The following is a 23,493-nucleotide window of genomic DNA, read 5'->3' as shown; positions in this document are numbered from 1 at the left end:
GTAACGACATAGGGCCCCATTTAATTTTAAAATTCCTTAATTTTAATAAAAATTCTAAGTGGGATAGGGAATTAATATGAAATTAAATCCCATGGTCTCCATTATTGTTTGTATGTAATTTAACATAAAGACGAATATAAATTATATATACGTCACCCATCGTGGCATGTAATTTATGGTGTCTAGAATGTTATAGAAATTACTAGAACAAACTTCTTAAATTAATAAATTTTAAAAAGGAATAAATACGAATTTTCTTTATTTCTGATATGGGGCGATTTTGTCAAAAACGGGTTCATCGAACTTGTAAGGCTGTGGGTATTAAGCGAGACCGATGTGACTCCTCCACTACCTGGAAATCAAACCATTGATGAATATTGAATTGAAGTATTCTATTCAAGGTAAAATTACGAATATTGGAAGGTATACACGCCGCCCATCGTGGCGTACCAAGTTCCATAGATTTCGAATAATTTAAGATTTGATGATGGTATACACTTAGCTATGAAAAATAATATAGTCCACCCCAACGTGGCATATTGTTTAGTAATAGGACCGAAGTAACATTTAAACAAAATTAGGTGGTATACATGTCACACATCGTGGCGTACCAGAAACTTATGGTGTTTAGATGTTAGTGCATTTAATTTTAATAATTGTTAGAGGAATCAATAGCTCTTAATAATTAATGCACCCTTATGTGATGTTTTTATGCATGATCCTCAGGATAAAATGGGCTTTAATCCACTATTCACCATACTTAAGGATAACAAACTTACCAGACCTAACTATATTGAATGGAAACGAAATTTGGACATTGTGTTGACTGCTGAGGAGTACAAGTTTTGCACTTATGAACCCAAGCCTGATCAGCCTGCTGCTGATGCTCCTGAAGATGAGAAAGAGTATTATAAACGGTGGATTAAGGCTGATGAGATATCGCGATGTTATATTCTGGCAGCAATGTCGGGTGTTTTACAGCATCAGCATCAGTCTATGGCCACTGCTTCAGATATGCTCTTTAATCTCAAGGAACTTTTTGGAGATCAGAATAGGGCTGCTAGGCAAGTAGCCATGAAGGCTTTAATGAACACTCAGATGGCTGAAGGCACACCTGTAAGGGATCATGTTCTCAAGATGATGTCACATCTGAATGAGATAGAGATCCTTGGTGCTGAACTTGACGGGGAAACCCAGATTGACATTATCCTTATGAGCTTGTCCAAGAGTTTTGAGCAGTTCCGCTTGAATTATAACATGAACAAGAGGCAGTATAGTCTTGCGGAACTACTGACAGAACTTCAGGCAGCTGAAGGATTATTTCGGCAGAGTGTTCAAGTGAATGTGGCTGAGAAAGGTTCTTCCTCCAAACCGAAAGGTATTAAGAAGAAGAAAAAGGCTCAGACACAGAAAGCTGTGAAGGCAGTGGGAGTTCAGGGTGGTGTGAAAAAACCCAAGGGAAAGTGCTTCAGATGCAAACAGTCAGGTCACTGGAAACAGGATTGTCCTCTTCCTAAGAAGATAAACAATACTGGTATGTCTCTTTCTCTAGTTACAGAAACATTTATAGCGGCTATATCTACGAGCACTTGGTGTGTAGATACAGGAGCCACTGATCATGTTTGTAATTCTATGCAGGGGTTCCGGCTATCCAGAATGCTTAGAGATGGTGAGATTTACGTGTTCATGGGAGATGCTACGAAAGTAGAAGTAGTTGCAGTAGGAGTTATTCATTTATCTTTTGGTTCTGATAGGATTTTGGTTTTGAATAATTGTCTTTATGTACCTTCTTTTAGAAGGAATTTAATTTCAGTTTCTAAACTTGCTTTGGATGGTTATAATGTTTGTTTGGATCGTAATGTTTCTATTATGATGAATAAACGAATTATATGTTCTGGTACATTGCAAGACAATTTATATATAATTAATCCTAGTCAACCTGCACTGCAACTGCAATTTAGGGAACTGAACAACACATCTACTAACTCTAATAAAAGAAAGGAACATTCTAGTATGAACCAAACATATCTTTGGCACTTGAGATTAGGTCATATTAACTTGAGGAGGATTCAAAGACTAGTAGTAGACGGGCCTTTAAGCTAATTGGCAGTGGATCCATTTCCAGTTTGTGAATCCTGCTTAGAAGGCCTTTCAAGGCAAAGGGGAATAGAGCCAAACAACTGTTAGAATTGGTTTACTCTGATTTATGTGGACCCATGAATATCCAAGCAAGAGGTGGTTATTAATATTTCGTCACTTTCACTGATGATTATTCTAGATATGGGTACGTTTATTTGTTGCACCGTAAGTCTGAGTGCTTTAATAAGTTCAAAGAGTACAAAGCTAAAATGGAGAAGCGACTTAATAAAAGTATCAAGTCACTACGATCAGATCGTGGTGGCGAATACTTGCTTGGAGGATTTAGGGAATATTTATCAGAAAATGGGATAGAATCCCAGTTAACTGCACCAGGCACACCCCAGCAGAACGGTGTAGCAGAGAGAAGGAACCGGACTCTTTTAGAGAGTGTTAGATCGATAATGAGTTATTCGGATTTACCCAAGTCATTTTGGGGACATGCCTTAGAGACAGCAGCTTATCTTCTGAACTTAGTACCTTCTAAGTCGGTTCCTAAAACCCCCTTAGAATTGTGGACCGGGGATAAACCGAGTCTAAGACATATTCGAATATGGGGTTGTCCAGCACATGTGCTGAACAAGAACGCGACTAAGTTAGAATCTCGTACAAAAGTAAAGTTGTTTGTAGGCTACCCCATGGGAATGAAAGGATATTTATTTTATAGTCCGAAGAATCGAGATGTCATTGTTAGCACCAATACAAGATTCTTAGAGGAAGAATATATAATGAATCACAAACCCATGAGTAGTGTCGTTTTAGAGGAACTAGTGGGAGGGACAGGTAATACCCATGAAGCTGTAGTACAAGTAGAACAACCACAACAAAATGTACAACCTGTCACTAATACCGCACCAGTGCCTCATCGTAGTGGGAGGGTTGTTCAACAGCCTGATAGATTCATGTTTTTGGGAGAGTCTTCAGACTTGGTCTCTGGTGAACATGATGATGATTCTCGTACATAAGAAGAGGCAGTACAAGACAAAGATGCAGATCTTTGGCAAAAGGCGATGGAATCTGAGATAGAATCAATGTATTCTAATCAGGTCTGGGAGCTCATGGAACCACCTAAAGGTATAAAACCTATTGGATGTAAGTGGATCTACAAGAAAAAGAGGGGATTAGATAAAAAGGTGAAAGCCTGGAAAGCAAGACTTGTTGCGAAAGGGTATACTCAGAAAGAAGGTATCGATTATGAGGAAACCTTTTCACCGGTAGTCATGTTTAAGTTAATCCGTATTCTTTTATCTATAGCAGCTCATCTCGATTATGAGATTTGGCAAATGGATGTCAAGACAGCTTTTCTTAATGGAAGTCTTGAAGAAACCATCTATATGCAGCAACCAAAAGGATTTATTAAGGAAGGCCAAGAGCATCTGGTATATAAGCTTAAGAGGTCTATTTATGGACTTAAACAAGCTTCTAGAGACTGGAATATTCATTTTGATCAGGCAATCCAGTCATATGGATTTGATCAAAGTCCAAGCGAATCGTGCGTGAATAAGAGAAGTGAAGGTAATGCAGTGGTTTTTCTAGTACTATATGTAGATGATATTTTACTCATTGGAAACAATGTTGAGATGTTGTCATCAATAAAGGCATGGTTGTTCAAACAATTTGACATGAAGGACTTAGGTGAAGCGGCATACATCCTTGGGATCAAAGTTATAAGGGATCGCAAGAAAAGGATGTTGGCTTTATCTCAAGAGCCCTACATTGATGAAGTATTAGCTCGTTTTAACATGCAGAACTCCAAGAAATATTTTCTACCTTTTAAGCATGGAGTTGCTCTATCTAAGAAGCAGTTACCTTCGACACCTAAGGATATAGAGAGCATGAAAGCAGTTCCTTATGCTTCAGCATGTGGAAGCTTAATGTATGCTATGTTATGTACGAGGCCTGACATCTGCTTTGCTGTAGGCATGGTTAGTAGATATCAGTCGAACCCAGGTCAGGAACATTGGAGTGCAGTAAAAACTATACTCAAGTACCTGAGAAGGACTAAGGAGTATATGTTAATTTACAAGGCCTCAGATCTATTTCCTTTGGGATATACTGATTCAGATTTCCAATCAGATAGGGATAAGAGGAAATCAACCTCGGGATATGTTTTTACTTTGGGAGGTGGAGCCGTTATATGGAGGAGTGTAAAGCAGAAATGCATTGCAGACTCCAACATGGAGGCCGAGTACGTGGTGGCCTCTGAGGCTGCCAAGGAGGTTGTATGGTTCAGGAACTTCCTTTTGGACTTAGATGTGGTACCTAATTTGCCTAGGAGCTTGACGGTGTATTGTGATAACACTGGTGCTCTGGCAAATTCAAAGGAACCGCGAGACCACAAAGCAGCTAAACATATTGAACGTAAGTATCATCTCATACGAGGAATCGTAAAGCGAGGGGATATAGTTGTGGCTCACATATCATCAGAAGATAACCGAGCAGATCCTTTCACAAAGAGCTTGCCAACCAAGGTTTTTGACAAGCATGTGAAAGCGATAGGAGTCAGATGGATGGACACATAGATTTTTATGTAATAGTGGATTAAATAAACACTGATGTACACATAGAATATTTTGAGTATAAGTGGGAGATTGTTAGTGTATACTGAAAATATTTATTTGAAGTATGTACATTTATTTCTAGCCAGTTTATTTGAGAATCATTTGAATGTTTACATGTTGTCTAATATTATATATTGTGAACAATCTAGTATCAAATGGGATACAGAATATTAGATTGTTAAATACGGTTATATAATATAATAAGGTTCACAACACATGTGGTGTTGGACAATCCACTGGTATGGCTGTAGTATTATTTAGATTAGTTTATATTGACTAATAAATAATACTAGTATACTTTGTGTATATTGAACAAGATCAAATTTAGAATTATTCCCTTAATACTGATTAAGAAGGAGAACTAAGATTTTATGTTATTATTAATGCTTAGGTTCTTAATTCGGAAATAGTAATTGACATGTGTATATTATTTACATGCTTTGATTTATATATAAAATAATTCTTTTGAATTATATCATTATATTTTGGGTGATGGAATTATATACATGGTGGATATTATTTATTGAAGGAATCCATGTCCTGATAATATTCGGGTTAATGATGTCCCCTTGAAAGCTCAAAAAGATTTAATTATGTGAAACCCTGCAGATGGAATTTATTCTGGCATAATTAAATAAAGGTTGAGTGGATGATCAAGGATAAAAGATATTAATTAAATAAATTATCAGTAATTTATTTAATTAATGGACATATGATATTTTAAATATGGGGAATTTAATAAGCAAATAATATTGGAACCGAATTAATTAAATTACGGTATTAGGAAAGGTAGTGCAAATATTAATTCTTTAGTGGATTGAATTAATATTTAATTACATTGGGCTAGGCTCAAGATGTAATTAGAAGGCCCAACCTAATTATCCATGGTCCCTATTGTAGCCTATATATATTCTTATTCTCTTCTTGCTTGGAATTATGTGAAAACATATTTTAGCCACCAAGGAGCAAGAAGAGAGGATAACTTGAGAAGACGGAAGCCACACTTCGCTCAAGGGAATTTGGAAATACAATAGAAGAGCGTGGAATCAACCATTAACAAGGTAATCCTCTTTTCGTAATCTTTATCGTAAAACGTAGTAACACTCTAAGTCCGTGGTTCCCAACACATTTTCCATCCCAGGTACATCAATGATGCGATCAACTATCACAGTGTACCATCCTCCCGTGAATCTTACGCTCGCCCGATCTCGGCTCATCGTAAGAACGCCTAACACACATTTGCTAGCATAAAAGAAGGGTTAACGTCTTAATCCTTGGCTGCACTCGAGCCGAATAATATGTCCACACATCAGACTTGTCACAATAAACACTGTGGTTTAAATTCCACGTTGGCCAGTATAGATAGACACATCCCGATTCATTTCTCAATTCACGTCACATCACAATGATTCAAAATCACATCACATATTCTGATTCGAACAATAAACCAGTCTCTTATTTAGTAAGGATATTATTTTAACATCGATATGAACGATATATCGATAAGCTCCAAGCACAGGGATTATCCCGAATGATGAGAATAATCATGTCAAATGAAAATATCGATTCTTAAATAGATTCGAAGGTGTTTGTGTAAGGATAGAAAGAAAGAACAAATAATCGATTTATCAATCATGAATTTTGGTAGGGTTCAATGAATGGATAAAATTAGATTCTATAAAGGAATTAAATAATCGATCCGACTGATGAATCGATGTAAATTCAAGGATGATATAAGCGAACATAGACATTTATATTTATCAGAAAGGGACTAAAGTAATTGTCCTGAATGATAGGAGCAGTCTGGAACATAAATATAAGTTATCATTTTGTTATAATTATGAGATTCCGCAAGGGGTCTAGATTAGGAAATTTCATCAAAAAGAAATAATCGCCAATGAGGTCTCCAAAGTTTAAATACGTAGTATTCACCATCAGTAAGCAATATATATATATATATAAATCATAAATAGGAGCAGAGAAAACTTGCCTTGTCTCCGATAATAGCGTACTAGCAGTGAAAATTCACCTTTCCGGGTTAAAAAATTCCACTTCGGGTATTTACTAGAATAATAAATCACATCAAAATCATTTTAGTATATATATTTCAAAATATCTTCTCTCGTAAATCATAACTCGCATTATTTATCTCGAGGAAATATTTAGTATTCAAAATGCTCAAGAGATTTTAATGGTGCACTGACTTCCAAATATATTTATGAAGTATTCTTTTTGCTTTTTGGTGAAGAAATATCCCAAATTATCAAATAATAAATATTCATAAATTTGAAATTTAAGTTCAATTCAATTCTATTTTAATTAGCGTAAAAGGGTTAGGAATATTACCTCCCCGTTATAAATATAAATTCCCGATCGCCGATAATAACGAGAATTAGTTAATAACACATTCTAACGAATCATCATTTGCTACGAGTTGTTTACTATTTAATGGTTCTCTCAAATATCGTTATTAATGCAACATTCACACTCTTATATTAATTAATCAACGTCATTTGACCATTTTTATTACATTTTATTCCTAAATGAAATTATGATTAAATCCTTTTCTTACTCCAATTTATTAAAAATCTAAATTTTATTTTATTTCTTATAAAAGTAGAATCCATTGATAAATCCAATGGTATTCTTAAATTTTTTTTAATCCTCCACTAATTGTTCAATCAATTAATTAACTAATATTTACACAATCTATTTTCTTTATTTGTTAATCTAATAATTCATTTAATCACTCCTCTTTATTTACTTAATTATTTATAAAGTGTAAAATGACCCTGTTGCCCCTGCCCTCCTTCCTTCTTTCCCACCTTCACCCATCACTGTTATGGCGGCACCGGCGGTGGCTGCCGCTCGCTCACCGGCCGGTGATATTTTTTGGCAAGCTCAAATTCAAAACTGCTACCCCTATTTTTCTCCCCTTTTCTGGATCTATTTCTCTGCCCAAACCAAATTTTTAAAATCATCCCGGATTTGATTTTTCAGCCAAACTCCGGTCGACTTCCTCCTCTCTTTCCTTCATCTCTTTCTCTATTTCTCTCTCTCTCACTCTCAATCTCTCCCTATTTCCCTCTCTTTCTCTTTGTCTCTCTCCTCTATTTTTCTCCCTTATTTCTCTCTCTCCTTCTCCGCCTCTCTCTCTCTCTCCTCGACCTCATCGTCGCCACCATCATCGGTGGTGGCTTCTCCGTTTCCGGCCACCAAAAACATACACACGCACCCGATACAAACACACACACATCACAGAATACACACACACGAATACACACACCCACACGAACATAACACACAAACACACAACACAGCCTCCCCCCATATTTCTCCATTTTCAGCGACAACCATCACCACCATCACCACCACCACCACCGCTGTTGCGGTGGTTCTGCCCCCTCTCCAACCACCCCTCATCGCCGCCACCATCATCGGTGGTGGCTTCTCCGTTTCCGGCCACCAAAAACATACACACGCACCCGATACAAACACACACACATCACAGAACACACACACGAATACACACACCCACACGAACACAACACACAAACACACAACACAGCCTCCCCCCATATTTCTCCATTTTCAGCGACAACCATCACCACCATCACCACCACCATCGCTGTTGCGGTGGTTTTGCCCCCTCTTCAACCACCCCTTTCTCCTCTTCTCAACAATTCCAACCCCCAAATTATTAATCCTCCTTTCCTATTCAAGTTTACTACATCAGTTTCTCTAAAATCATAACAATTACAAAAATCCCCAAATTCACTAATTACCCTAATTTTATAAATGGGTCAACCCAAATTTGTGGCCCAAACCAAAAATAAGGCCCAACAGGATTTTGTGATTAAAAAAGACTAAAAAGATCGTTTAATTAGGAATATATCGAAATAATCAAGTAAATATAATAACAACTTACACCGTACTAATTATGTCAAAATTCCTAAATCCCTAAATTGAAATCAATACCAAATTAAGAATCTAATTAATAGGCTTCAACATAAAAATCAAATCAGTAGATAAAAAGATCAAGAGATCATTACCTTGAGTGTAGAGTGATGATCAACCCAATTTATGATCACTTCACAAATCCTTTTTATTCTCTTAATAATTTTACTAATAATCCTCCTTACTCCCTTATTTGGAATCCCAAATATACACTTGATCACTCCTTCCCTCTCTCTCACTAATTTCTTTTTCAAAGAAATATATAAACTTTTATGCTAATGATCTTGATATGTAGAATTTAGGAGCTCATCTAGGTTTATATAGGAATCTAACTAATTTACTAACCATGGTTAATTATAAAAGAAAACTAATTAGAATCTTCTAGTTTACTCTAGATTTATCTAATTTATTTAATATATATATATTATATTAGTTTAGCACCATGAGTAACTTAATATTTATTAGTCATTTCCTTTCTAAAAATATTTCAAAACAAATAACGCTCCCTTTAATCACAAAAAAATTCGAATATAATAAATACAATATTTATTCGAATAAAATAATAATTAAAACCAAAATTAGTATTTATTCGAAAGTTTTCCAATAATAATAAAATAATATCACGTCTCAAAGTGTAGTTGGGTAAAATATAAAAAATATCCGAATATTGAGTATTAATTACTAATATTCTCACTTTTAGATTTTCAGAGATATACACATTGACAATAAATTTATTTAATAGATAATGAATATCTAACATTATTTTAGAGACAACATTCCCTGCAGTTGCTAATAATTAAAAGCATCTTCGATTAATCAACGCGTACACTTGCGATTGTTATGAAAATAAAATAATAGTAAAATTTTCAATTCACGTGCTTACTTTCTTATTTGCGATAAGGATAATTATTTACCTAAAATTTTCGCGGGCGTTACAGTCTCCCCCTTAAAGGATTCCGTTCTCGGAATTAGCGCAGTTTGAGAACAGTGAGGGGAAGTTCTTCCGCATCTCATCTTCGGGCTCCCAAGTAGCTTCTTCTAGTGAGTAGTTTCTCCAGATTACCTTAACCAAATTAATTTCCTTATTTCTCAGCTTCTGGACCTTTCTATCCGCAATTCGAACAGGTTGCTCTTCGTATGTCAAAGTTGGTTGGACTTTTATTGGCTCGGAGGAAAGTATGTGACGGTTGTTAGGATGGTAAGCCTTTAGAACTGATATGTGAAAAATATCATGGATATACTGAAAATCTGGTGGTAATTCTAATTGATAAGATACAACGCCTACTTTCTTTTAAATCTCAAATGGACCAATGTATCTAGGGCTTAATTTTCCTTTCTTTTCAAATCTCATGATTCTTTTCCAGGGTGATACCTTTAGCAACACTTTATCCCCAACCTCAAACTCTTTATGTTTTCGTCCCAAATTAGCGTATTTTCTTTGTCGATCTTGGGCGGCTATTAACCTTTTCTTAATGATTTCAATGGATTGTGTTGTCTGTTGAATTAATTCAGGTCCATACATTTTTCTTTCTCCTACAGTAAAACCTCTATATAGTAATACTCTATATAGTAATAACCAATATATAGTAATAAAAAATTACAGTTCTGACTCGGGACCAGTTATAATTGGGAATAACCTTTATGTTGTAATATTCTATACTTGTTACAAGTCCATCCTTTATAAATTAACCTCTATATAGGAATAAAATCGCTTAAAATTTAATATATATATATATATATATATCCAACAATAGTCTTGTTACATATATGGCAATTTAAGACCTCATAAAATATTTATCCAATGTTGCTTGTGATAATGATTTAATTGTTTGGGCTGACACGGGATCCTTTAATTTGCGTGTCAATAGTAGCTCGTCAACAGGATCACCTTCTTGTTGTATCCAAAATATTTCCAATTTGTCTATCATCTTCGAAATTTCTTGACTTGAAACTTTTTCAATTTATGTACTATCATCCTCTGGATGATCACCTTGTGTTTCTTGCCTGATTCTTTTAATATATATATATATATACCTAGTAAAAATCAAAAAATATATATGATATATATTTAAATATGATTTTTAATTAAAAATTTATAAATTTATATGTAAACCTCTATTAAGGAATAACCTCCCTATAGTAATATTTTTTCACAGTCCCAAGGATATTACTGTATAGAGGTTTTACTGTACTTCTTCCCAACATACCGGTGATCTGCATTTCCTACCATAGAGCGCTTCAAATGGAGCCATTCCTATGCTTGAGTGAAAACTATTGTTGTAAGCAAATTCCACCAACGCCAAATGATCATCCCAATTTCCTTTGAAATCCAAGACACAAGCCCTCAACATATCTTCAATTGTTTGTATAGTCCTTTCACTTTGTCCATCTGTTTGGGGATGATATGCCGTACTCATATTCAATCTCGTGCCTAAGCATTTCTGAAAACTTTTCCAAAATCTTGACGTAAACCTCGCATCTCTATCTGATATAATTGAAACTGGTACTCCGTGTCTAACTATGACTTCCTTCAAATATAGATTGACTAATCTTTTTATAGTGTACCTTTCATTAATTGGAAGAAAATGTGCAGATTTGGTAAGTCGGTCAACTACAACCCAAATGGTGTCATGGTTGGTCTTAGATCTTGGCAATCCGACAATGAAATCCATTGTGATATGTTCCTATTTCCATTCAGGAATCTCAAAAGGTTGTAACAAGCCACTAGGTTTCTGATGTTCAGCTTTTATCATTTGACACGTTAAACACTTACCTACCCATTCAAAAATCTCTCTTTTCCTGTTGGGCCACCAGAAATTCTTCTTTATGTCTTGGTACATCTTTGTGCTTCCACGGTGGATAGAGTATCTCGAATTATGGCCTTCGTTCATAATCTCTTCCTTCAATTCTAGCACATTGGGAATCCAAATTCTTGAAGCAAATCTCATAATTCCCTGGTTATCTTTTGAACTTAAAACTTCTTCTCATGTTAATTCGGCCTTATTAGTTTCCATCATCACTTCTTGACAATGTAGAATCTTTTCTATTAATTACGGTTGTACTCGTATCTCATAATTTCTTTCATTCGCTTGAACTGGAATCTTTATCTATATCTCTATTTTCTCAATTTCTCGTATCAATTCCTTGGATGTCACCAACATCTTCAACCTTTCCATCCTACTTAAAGCATCTGCAACCACATTTGCCTTTCCAGGATGGTAATTTATGGTACAGTCATAATTCTTGATCAATTCTAACCATCTCATTTGCCTCATGTTCAATTCTTTCTAAATAAAGATGTATTTCAGGCTTTTATGATCTGTATAGATTTCGTATTTTTCTCCAAATAAGTAGTGTCTTCGGATTTAAGCGCAAAAACTATTGCCGCTAGCTCTAGATCATGAGTATGATATCTTTTTTCGTATTCCTCCAATTGTCTTGAAGCGTAAGCAATGACCTTCCCGTTTTGCATTAATACGCAACCTAGTCCTCTGAGAGATGCATCACTATAAATCATGAAATTTCATGAGTTATCTGGTAAGGTTAGTACCGGGGCAGAGGTCAGTCTTTTCTTTAACTCCTGGAAACTTTCCTCATATTTCGGAGTCCATTCGAATTTCTAATTTTTCACGTGAGTCGGGTCAATGACGTGGCTATCTTCGAGAAGTCCTGTACAAATCGGCGATAATAACCAGCTAATCCAAGGAAACTTCTAACCTCAGTGGGCGTCTTTGGTCGCTCCCAATTTGCTAAAGCCTCAATCTTAATGGGGTCCACTGAAATTCCTTCACTACTAACAATATTTCCTAAGAATTGCACCTTATCTAGCCAACTTTTCTTTTCTCAGAATTTTGAAAATTTGGCATACGATTTTTCTTTTCTTAGAATTTCCAATGCCAATCTAAGGTGATCTGCGTGTTCTTCGCGAGACTTAGAGTGAATCAGGATGTCATCGATAAATACTATCACGAACTTATCTAGATATTTCTTGAATACTCGGTTCATCAAGTCCATGAAAGCAGCAGGGGTGTTCGTCAATCCAAATGGCATCACTAGAAACTCATAATGTCCATATCTCGTCCTAACTGCTGTTTTTGGTACGTTTTTTGGTTTGATCTTTAACTGGTGATAGCCATATCTTAAATAAATCTTGGAAAAACAAGTGGCTCCTTTTAGTTGGTCGAAACGCACTCGTTCATGTATTTGATATGCATGATTCGTAAGTAATTTTAACCATCTTACTTACCCTATATAATCACGAGGGATAACTTGTGCATTAAACCGTTATGTTGTCAAATTTTATAGACATATAGGGTCACAATATAATTGGTGTCTATTCAGCTTCTATCTCTTTTGTGAATGTCTGGTAATATGGTATTCATACAACGAAAGTTAGCATTTATCAGTTTCGTGTTATTTGATTAGTGTCATCACCATTACATGCTAAGGTTAAGAACGAAAAGGCTATTGAATGAAGTATTTAATGAAGTTAGAATCCCATGTTTGTGTCATATATTATTCAATTCTCTTTAATCTCTTAATTTATGTTCTTTAGTATAATCTCTTAGTTAATCTTAGTATAAACAACCACAATTTGTTAATCGTCTTAGCATTGGATAATAACCATACTAGTGTTGCATAGATACATAGATTGAAATTAACCTAACCTTATTTCTGTGGGAATGAACTAGAATTTATTCTATATTACTTGCGATCGCATATACTTACCTGAATTTTAGCGCGTGTTTTAATGACTAACAATTATCCAGGTAGATCCTCAGGGAAAACATCCTTAAATTCACTCACAACTGGAATTTCTTCCAGTTTAGGAGTAGACTTTTCTGTCTCTATAACGTGAGTGAGATATGCTTGACAGCCTTGGCGTAGCATTCTTTTAGCTTGCAACATGGTGAGAAACTTACGAGTTTGTTTTGGACCATGAAAAATTACTCTCTTAGTATCGAGACCTTTCAAACTAACTCTCTTCAATCTACAATTAATCTGAGCAGCGTATCGATTCAACCAATCCATTCCTAATATCACATCAAATTCTCCCAACTTAAAAGGAATAAGGTCTGTAACAAAAAGTTTTCCTTGAATCTTTGTCGTACAATTAGGACATACTTGACTAACATATATAACTTCTTGGTTTGCAATTTCTACCATCATATCCTCATCTAAAAACATTAATTCTAACCCCAGCTTATTCACAAAATTCTCAGATATAAAAGATCTAGTAGCACCAGAGTCAATTAACACACAAGCATTTGTAGAATTCACTGAAAGCGTACCTGCAATTACGTCATTATCAACGATAGCATCCTTAAGAGTCATGTTGAAAGTTCATGTAGTAGGTTTGTTGTTGGTGTTGTTGGCATTGCTTGAGTTGTGGTTGCCTTGAGTCGGGGGTGCCATAAGTCTGGGTACTTCACTTTCCTTTTTGTCTTGGCGACATTCGCAAACGTAGTGTCCTTTCCTCCCGAAGCTGTAACAAGTGATGGCTTTCTCCTTGTAGCTATTAGCATAATACCCTTTTTTCCATATACATAGCACGTAACATTCTCCTGACGACATTGTCCATTATGCTTTCGTCCACAAGTTTTACAATCTGGAAGTGGAGGTCTTCCTTGAAGTAAATTTGTTGTTTGTGGGGCCTGAGATCTAGTCTCGTTTCCTCGATTATCTTGGCGCCCAAACCTTGGTTTATCAATCCTTCGATCCTCTCTTTTCAAAAATGGTTTCTTGTTTCCATCAAATTTTCTTCCAGAATTTCCAACATTATTTGAAAACTTTCCCTTTATACCTCCCTTGTCCTTGGCATACAGATCATTCCCGCTCTCTATAATTGAAGCTTTATGCACCAGAGTCTCATAACTAGAGATCTCAAGTACTGCAACTCGATTTTGAATCCATGGTCATAAATATAGTTGAAAATTCCTAGCTCACTTTTCTTCAGTGTCAACATGGCAGGGTACGAATCTGGAGAATTCTGAAAACTTATTTTCGTATTCAGCAATAGTCATGTTTCATTGCTTTAGTTCTAAAAACTTCAATTCCATTTGTTATTCTAAATGCTTTGGAAAATAATTTTTGAGGAATAAAGCAGTAAATCTTTCCCACAGAATTACCTGGGTTTCTTCAATGGCTCTCTTAGCTTCCCACCAATAATTAGCTTCACCTTTCAACATAAAAGCAGCAAAGATGGTTTTCTTGTCCTCTTCCACTCCCACAATTTCAAAGGTCTTCTCAATTTCCCTGAGCCAAATCCTAGCTTCTACGGGGTCAGTTGTCCCTTTGAACTCAGGTGGGTTCAAGGATTTAGAAGATTTAAAAGTTGCAGAAGACTGAGCTTGTTCTGCTCGTAGTCTTCTAAGATCACGTGGATTTTGAGTTTGTTGTTGCAGAAATGCAAGTAGAAGAGCAGTAGGGTCATTATTGATTGGGGGTGGATTCTGATTTTGATTTTTTCCTTGATCTAAATTTTGACCTTGTTCCTCATCTAGTTGAGGCTGAGTGTTTCCACTCTCGTCCATCTCAGGGGTCAATCTTGGATTTCTTGGGGGTTTTCTCCTTCTTTTCCTAGGTGGAATCTTTTCACTATTAAGAAGAAAACATTAAGTTTAATCAAGTTGAACCAATAAGGTTTAACAGCAGTTATGGAAATCAAATACTGTTGCAATTATAAACCAATCAAATCTCAATGAATCTTATTGAACTTGTCAGATCCTTTCGGAAAGATGTATTAACTATAATTAATACATCTCAATAAAAAGGGATAAGAGTTGAAACCATCATGATTTAAAAAACACACTTGGTTTGAATGTAATAAACTGATTTTAAAAAAGGGCGTCGAAGATAAATCATTTCACTTGTAGAATCGGCGTAAGGAAATTATTGACAGAAATAGGTCATTTTCATTCATCATTTTTTTTAAAGTTGAGATGAAAACACTTACTTGGAAATCTTGATTTGTAAGAAATCTCGTGTATAAAACAAATTTTGGATTACTTCAAAAAAGTTTGTTAAGAGAGGGTTTAGTTTGGTTTAAAACCATTTTCGAAAAATATTTTGTATATGAAATAATTAGTGAAAAAATTAACAGAAGACATTTTATATAATGGTGTTTAAAAAAACATGTTATATAATGGGGTTTAAATAAAACATTTTGGTTGCTCTTTAGTTGACAAGTTCATTATGATATGTTCAATTAAAATGCAATAGTAATAATGTCATGCGAAATGATAAATAGTAATATCTCATGGAAGTACAACATCATCATAAATATATCCTATAATCACCATGAGTCTGATACATCAATACATAATATCAAGTTTGACCCATAAGTCCAAATATCAGCAGTACAATGATCGTGAAAAACATAATACATACTAAGTCTTTACTATACAAATGATCAAGAAGTCAAAGGTCAATATATATATATATATATATATCCAAAAACTCGGAACTATAACATAGAAAAAAGGATGCAATCCCATCATCATCCCAAAGTCATCGACTCTACTGTACTCGAGTCAGCAGCAACAAAATATATATTGGGTCAACAAAAGAAGTAGGAATGCGCAAGAGATAATATATGACAATCCTCAAAACAAAAGTCATATCTACAGGGTCATATCAATGTGGACTAAACAACTCATCCACCGGCTGTAAGAACTCACCTCTGGTCTGATCAATCATCCTGGAAATAATAGTCCTATCAATGGCTTATGAACTAGTAGATGGCATCTCAGCAATCTCTGTCTGTAGACAACCAATAACAGTAGTAGCAGTCTGATGCATGACCTCTCTAGCAAAACTCCTCCTAACAGAATCTACCTCAGGTGAGGGCACGGATGGTCTCTCAGCAATCAATCTCATCAGAGCATCTCGGGTCCCAAATACCTCCCGATATCTAGCTTATACCTCACAATACATATGTCTAAGCTCCTCATACAAAAAGGCTGGAACAGTAGCCATTGGATAACCTCCCCAACCATCAATCAATGTCGGAAAACAGGTGAAGGTATCGAAGTCAAATCAGGTAAATTAGTGAAAATAGAGGTGTCATCCGCAGTCTGGATCACTGGATCCCCCACAGCAACAGGAGAACCAAAAACCTCATCATGAAGTAGGGAATCTGTCAAGTCAACAACAATAGGTGGAGCTCTAGGTGGTGCTGGAATCTCCTGGATAGAAAAATCCTCGCTATCATTAGATATCACTATATAGGCCTCAGAAGGGTCTGTATCTGAACTGGAACCAACACTCTCTCCTGGAAAAGGAGTAGGACATTTGTCTCGAGCAGCTCTGTAGCCTGATATCTGGATCATAAAATAATAATAGGGTACCTTTAATATAGTATTTTCTGATAGAACTTCTAAGTCAAAGGGGTCATTTTCTCGCTGATCCCTATCTTATTTTCGAGCAGTATATACTCTACTAGTTATAGAATACTCTTATCTATACTCTCTTGTATATAGTTATATCTCTAGGTTTCGCGTTCCTAGTAAATATAACTACAACTCTGATACCAACTCTGTGACGCCCCGAAATCCACCCTTTTGTAGATTCGGGTCGCCATGATATCAAGCTTCGCACACCTGTAATATTATTACAAACCATGACAAATGTATCATTTATTGTGGACACCACTCCATAGATCTCAGGACCGTGTCTCTCTCACAACCTGTTAATTATATAAGCCATAGAAACCTACTACAAGTCTAGCTAGCAGCTTAACTTTATTATAGATTATAGTAAATATATATCAATCCTCTTGATGATGTCTCCACAAACATGTTCCTTTCCCTTCTTTTGCCTTGACTTATCAGATGGTCTGTTAATCTCATTCTTCACTGCTTTGAAGAAATTCAAGAATAGCAAGAGTGAGCAATCGAGTGCTCAACAAGTATGAATGACTATCATATTAAAATAATGGAAGTAGGTGCCAAGAGCAAAAATATTTTAAATGCCAAAGGAATATTCAACAACACATCACACTTGTAACAAAAAGCTCTTATCTGGCATAATGCCACTTGATTCAAGATTAACTGGTCATTTTTCATCCCTGGTACATCAATGATGTGATCAACTCTCACAGTATACCGTTCTCCCGCGAATCTTATGCTCACCCGATCACGGCTCGTCATAAGAATGCCTAACACACACTTTCTAGCATAAAAGTAGGGTTAACGTCTAAACCCTCGACTGCACTCGAGCTGAATAATATATCCACACAGCGGACACGTCACAATAAACACCGTGGTTTAAATTTCACGTTGACCAGTATAGATAGACACATCCCGATTCATTTCTCAATTCACATCACAACACAATGATTCAAAATCACATCACATATTCTGGTTCGAACAATAGACCAATCTCTTAACATCGATATGAACCATATATCGATAAGCTCCAAGCACAGGGATTATCCTGAATGATGAGAATAATCATGTCAAACGAAAATATTGATTCTTAAATAGATTCGAAGGTGTTTGTGTAAGAATATAAAGAAAGAAAGAATGATCGATTTATCAATCATGAATTTTGGAAGGGTTCAATGAATTGATTAAAGTAGATTCTATAAAGGAATTAAATAATCGATCCGACTGATGAATCAATGTAAATTGAAAGATGATATAAACGAACATAGACATTTATATTTGTCAGAAAGGGACTAAGGTAACTTTCCTGAATGATAGGAGCAGTTAGGAACATTAATATAAGTTATCATTTTGTTATCATTATGAGATTCGGCCAGGGGTCTGGATTAGGAAATTTCATCAAAAAAAAATAAGCGCCAATGTGGTTTCCAAAGTTTAAATCCGTAATATTCACCATCAGTAAGCAATATATATAAGTCATAAATAGGAATGTCTCCGATAATAGCGTACTAGCAGTGAAAATTTACCTTTTGAGGTTATACAATTCCACTTCGTGTATTTCTAGAATAATAAATCACATCAAAATGATTTTAGTATATATATTTCAAAATATCTTTTCTCGTAAATCGTAACTCGCATTATTTATCATGAGAAAATATTTAGTATTAAAAATGCTCAAGAGATTTTAATGGTGCACTCACTTCCAAATATATTTATTAAGCTTCTTTTTGCTTTTTGGTGAAGAAATATCCCAAATTATCAAATAATAAATATTCATAAATTTGAAATTTGAGTTCAATTCAATGCTATTATAATTAGTGTAAAAAGGTTAGGAATATTACCTCTCCGTTATAAATATAAATACCCGCTCGCTGATAATAACGAGATTTAGTTAATAATACATTCTAACGAATCGTCATTTGCTAATACTATTTAATGTTTCTCTCAAATATTGTTATTAAGGCAACATTCACACTCTTATTAAATCTTAGTCTTAATATTAATTAATCAACGTCATTTGACCCTTTTTATTCCATTTTATTCCTAAATGGAATTGTGATTAAATCCTTTTTTTACTCCAATTTATTAAAAATCTAAAATTTATTTTATTTCTTATAAAAGTAGAATCCATTGATAAATCCAATGGCATTCTTAAATTCTTTTTAATCCTCCACTAATTGTTCAATCAATTAATTAACTAATATTTACATAATCTATTTTCTTTATTTGTTTATCTAATAATTCATTTAATCACTCTTTTTTATTTACTTAATTATTTATTAAGTGTGAAATGACTCTGCTACCCCTGCCCTCCTTCCTTCTTTCCCACCTTCACCCCATCACTCTTATGGCGGCACCGACGGTGGCTGCCGCCCACTCACCGGCCAGTGATATTTTTCGGCGAGCTCAAATTCAAAACTTCTACCCCTGTTTTTCTCCCCTTTTCCCGATCTATTACTCCACCCAAACCAAAATTTTAAAATCGTCCTGGAGTTGGTTTTCCGGCCAAACTCCGGTCGACTTTCTCTCTCTCCCCTTCATCTCTCTCTCTCTCTCTCACTCCCGATCTCTCCCACCTTCACACTCTTTCTCTTCGTCTCCCTCTGTCTCTCTCTTTCTCCCTTATTTATCTCTTTCCTTCACCGCCTCTCTCTCTCTTCTCAACCTCATCGCCACCACCATCGTCGGTGGTGGCTTCGCCGTTTCTGCCCACCAAAAACACACACACGCACCCGATAAAAACACACACACACACACACGAATACACACACCCACACGAACACAACACACAAACACGCAACACAGCCTCTCCCCTTTATTTCTCCATTCCGGAGACAAAACCATCACCACCACCGCTGTTGCGGTGGTTCTACCCCCTCTCCAGCCACCTCTCTCTCCTCTTCTCAACAATTCCAACCCACCCCCAAATTATTACTCCTCCTTTCCTATTCAAGTTTACTACATCAATTTCTCTAAAATCATAACAATTACAGAAATCCCCAAATTCACTAATAACCCTAATTTTATAAATAGGTCAACCCAAATTTGTGGCCCTAACCAAAAATAAGGCCCAGCAGGATTTTGTGATTAAAAAGGACTAAAAGGAACGTTTAATTAGGAATATATCAAAATAATCAAGTAAATATAATAACAACTTACACCCTACTAATTATGTCAAAATCCCGAAATCCCTAAATTAAAATCAATACCAAAATTAAGAATCTAGTTAATAGGTTTCAACATAAAAATCAAATTAGTAGATAAAATGATCATGAGATCATTACCTTGAGTTTAGAGTGATGATCAACCCAATTTATGATCACTTCACAAATCCTTTTTATTCTCTTAATAATTTCACCAATAATCCTCCTTATTCCCTTAATTTGGAACCCCAAATATACAATTCATCACTCCCTCTCTCACTAATTTCTTTTCCAAAGAAATCTATAAACTTTTGTGCTAATGATCTTGATATGTAGAATTTAGAAGCTCATCTGGGTTTATATAGGAATCTTATTAATTTACTAACCATGGTTAATTTTAAAAGAAAACTAATTAGAAGCTTCTAGTTTACTCTAGATTAATCTAATTTATTTAATATATATATATATATTAGTTTAGCACCATGAGCAACTTAATATTTATTAGCCACTTCCTTTCTAAAGATAATTCAAAACAAAAAACGCTTTTTTTAATCACAAAAAAATTCGAATATATTAAATACAATATTTTTCGAATAAAATAATAATTAAAACCAAATTAGTTATATTCAAAAGTTTTCCAATAATAATAAAATAATATCACGTCTCAAAGTGTAGTTAGGTAAAACATAAATAATATCTAAACATTGAGTATTAATTACTAATATTCTCACTTTTAGATTTTCAGAGATATAAATATTGATAATAAATTTATTTAATAGAGAATGAATATCTAGCATTATTTTAAAGCTGTAGTTCCTAATAATTAAAAGCGTCTTCGACTAATCAACGTGTACACTTGCGATTGGTATAAAAATAAAATAATAGTAAAATTTTCAATTCACGTACTTACTTTCTTATTTGCGATAAGGATACTTATTTACCTAAATTTTTGCGGGGTTACAATTATGTTATTATTATTATTATTATTATTTAAAATACATGTATATTACAAACTAGGTACGCAGTTAACTAAGAAAATTTTAAAATATTTTAAACCAATAAAAGAGAACTCATAAATTTTAGACCAATCACTTCATATTAATAACTTCCTTATCTGTCATTCTCATCAAGTTACTCTAGCCATAGTCAGTTTTTCTTTTTTGAAATAAGCCATAGTTAGTTAATAATTTTAATTCAGAATATAATAGTTACTTAATTTAACATATTTTATTTTAAAAAATCATCGGGTTACGTTTGATATTACTTCATCTCTATCTTGAGTTCTAAAAATCAGATTTACAGCTCATGCGAAGCTCATGAAATTATATTTAATTTACCGATGGTTTAAAAACTATTAACTAACTAAAGTTATATCAATACTAAAGAGAAAAGATATGTGCTAATTTTACATTAAGTATTCAATTCTAATTAGAATATTTACTTATTTTTTGTTTATATATTTAAAATACAAAACTCCATTTTAGATCTAACAACTATCATCTATTAATTTTGAAATTAATAGTTTCTTTAAAAAAATTTAAGGAAAATATAATCAAATTGGAGTTTAAACAGATAAAAAGAATAAATTTTCTTAGCAATTTTTTATCTTGGATTTTTCATTAACTTTTTAATTATATTTAGGATATCTGCCTTTTTTGTTTAAATCATGAAAATATAGATATATATTTATTTTGGATTGAACATTTACTCATCTACTTAATTCAAGATCTAACGGTTCTTTAAAATAGTTTAAGAAATTAAAAATTTTGTTTAGAAAAAACAAATTACAGTGTTTCATTTTATTTTATTTTCGTTCTATCTTAAATTCTAAAAATCAGATTTTGACAAATTTAAAGCTCACACGAAACTCACAAAATACACTTTATTTTGGTTTCATCTTGAGTTCTAGAAATATGGATTTTGGAGATTTTAAAATTATCCACATATTATCACTATATACATATAATCAAACACAAACCGAAATCGTCGTAAAAATCAAAAGACTCGACAAAAATTGTAAATAAATCATGCATGTGGAATTGAAATAAAAATAAAAAAGACTGATTAGAAGAAACAAAATACTTTTTTTACGTAAGCTTGCATTGCTAAAGAATTGATATAATAAATATAACCGAAATAAATATTAAAATGGATAAAAAGTCAAAATCAGAAAAAGAAGTAACAACCAAAATTCGATTTTCGTGAGTTTGTCAAAGAGATGAAGATCGACAAAAAGTTGAAAGGAAATATATGTATATTATTTATACGTGTATGATTTAAAATTAGTGGTACAACTTAGAGCGCGCGCCTTAGAATTACTCATATCCCCTTCTTCATGTAACAATAGGGCGTGCCTCCTTCACTAATGAGGGCGCACCTTGATTTTTAAAGTGTTTAGCATTAATCTTCCTGTAAGCATAAGGGAGCGCCTCCCCATATCTATAGGGCGCGCCTTCTTCCTTCATGATAAAAATAGATGTCTTATCTTTTCCTTAATTTTAGGCATCAATTTTCCAATTAGGCCCATTTGACCCGATCTTGACCCGAATAATATATATACCAAATTTCGGGCATAATAACTGCCCCCCAAATTCTATATACTATTAAAAATGGGATTGGAATTTTATTCATCATATATATCGAGAAATTGGTATAACTTTGGTTTTCAAAGAGGGCACGCCTTCAAGAGGGCGCGTCTTTTGGATTCAAAACGGTTCAAAACGGTTCCCATTCTTTCTCGGGAATCGTGATCGATGTGATTGATTTAATTGATAATTTTTACACACGTCACTTTTAACTATAAATATCAGTGAAAAATCATAATTTTTACTTTCTACTTTACTCTTTCATCTCTTTCCCTTCAGAGAACTCACACTTCCGGCGATTCCAAACAAGAACGCTCGGTTCTTTAACATTTTACAACTTTTTCTCGATCAACTTCTCAGGCAATCAAAAAGATACCTGAATCCTTCCTCTTTTTAAGATTTTGTTGAGTAATTAGTTATGCATATGATAAAGATTGTTCGTCTTCTTGAACATAGGTGTTCCTGATATGTATGTATCTATGTAGATATATCTGCATATATTCCAACTTTACAATTTAGATCCATAATCTTAGGGTTTTAAATTTTAAATTCCATGTTCTTAGAATCTCAACTGTTATTCCGAAATAATTTACGCCGAATTTGGATCTCAGACGCGCCTATTCACTTTTACTAGCAACAATCTCATCATATCGCATTATTTAGAGTGGGTGCGCCAGCAGCATAGGGCGCGCCATCTCATTTTTAATATCGCTCATAATAATCA

Source organism: Apium graveolens, unplaced genomic scaffold (assembly GCF_009905375.1).
Source record: "Apium graveolens cultivar Ventura unplaced genomic scaffold, ASM990537v1 ctg1539, whole genome shotgun sequence".
NCBI classification, from domain to species: domain Eukaryota; kingdom Viridiplantae; phylum Streptophyta; class Magnoliopsida; order Apiales; family Apiaceae; genus Apium; species Apium graveolens.
This window is presented reverse-complemented; position numbering follows the sequence as displayed.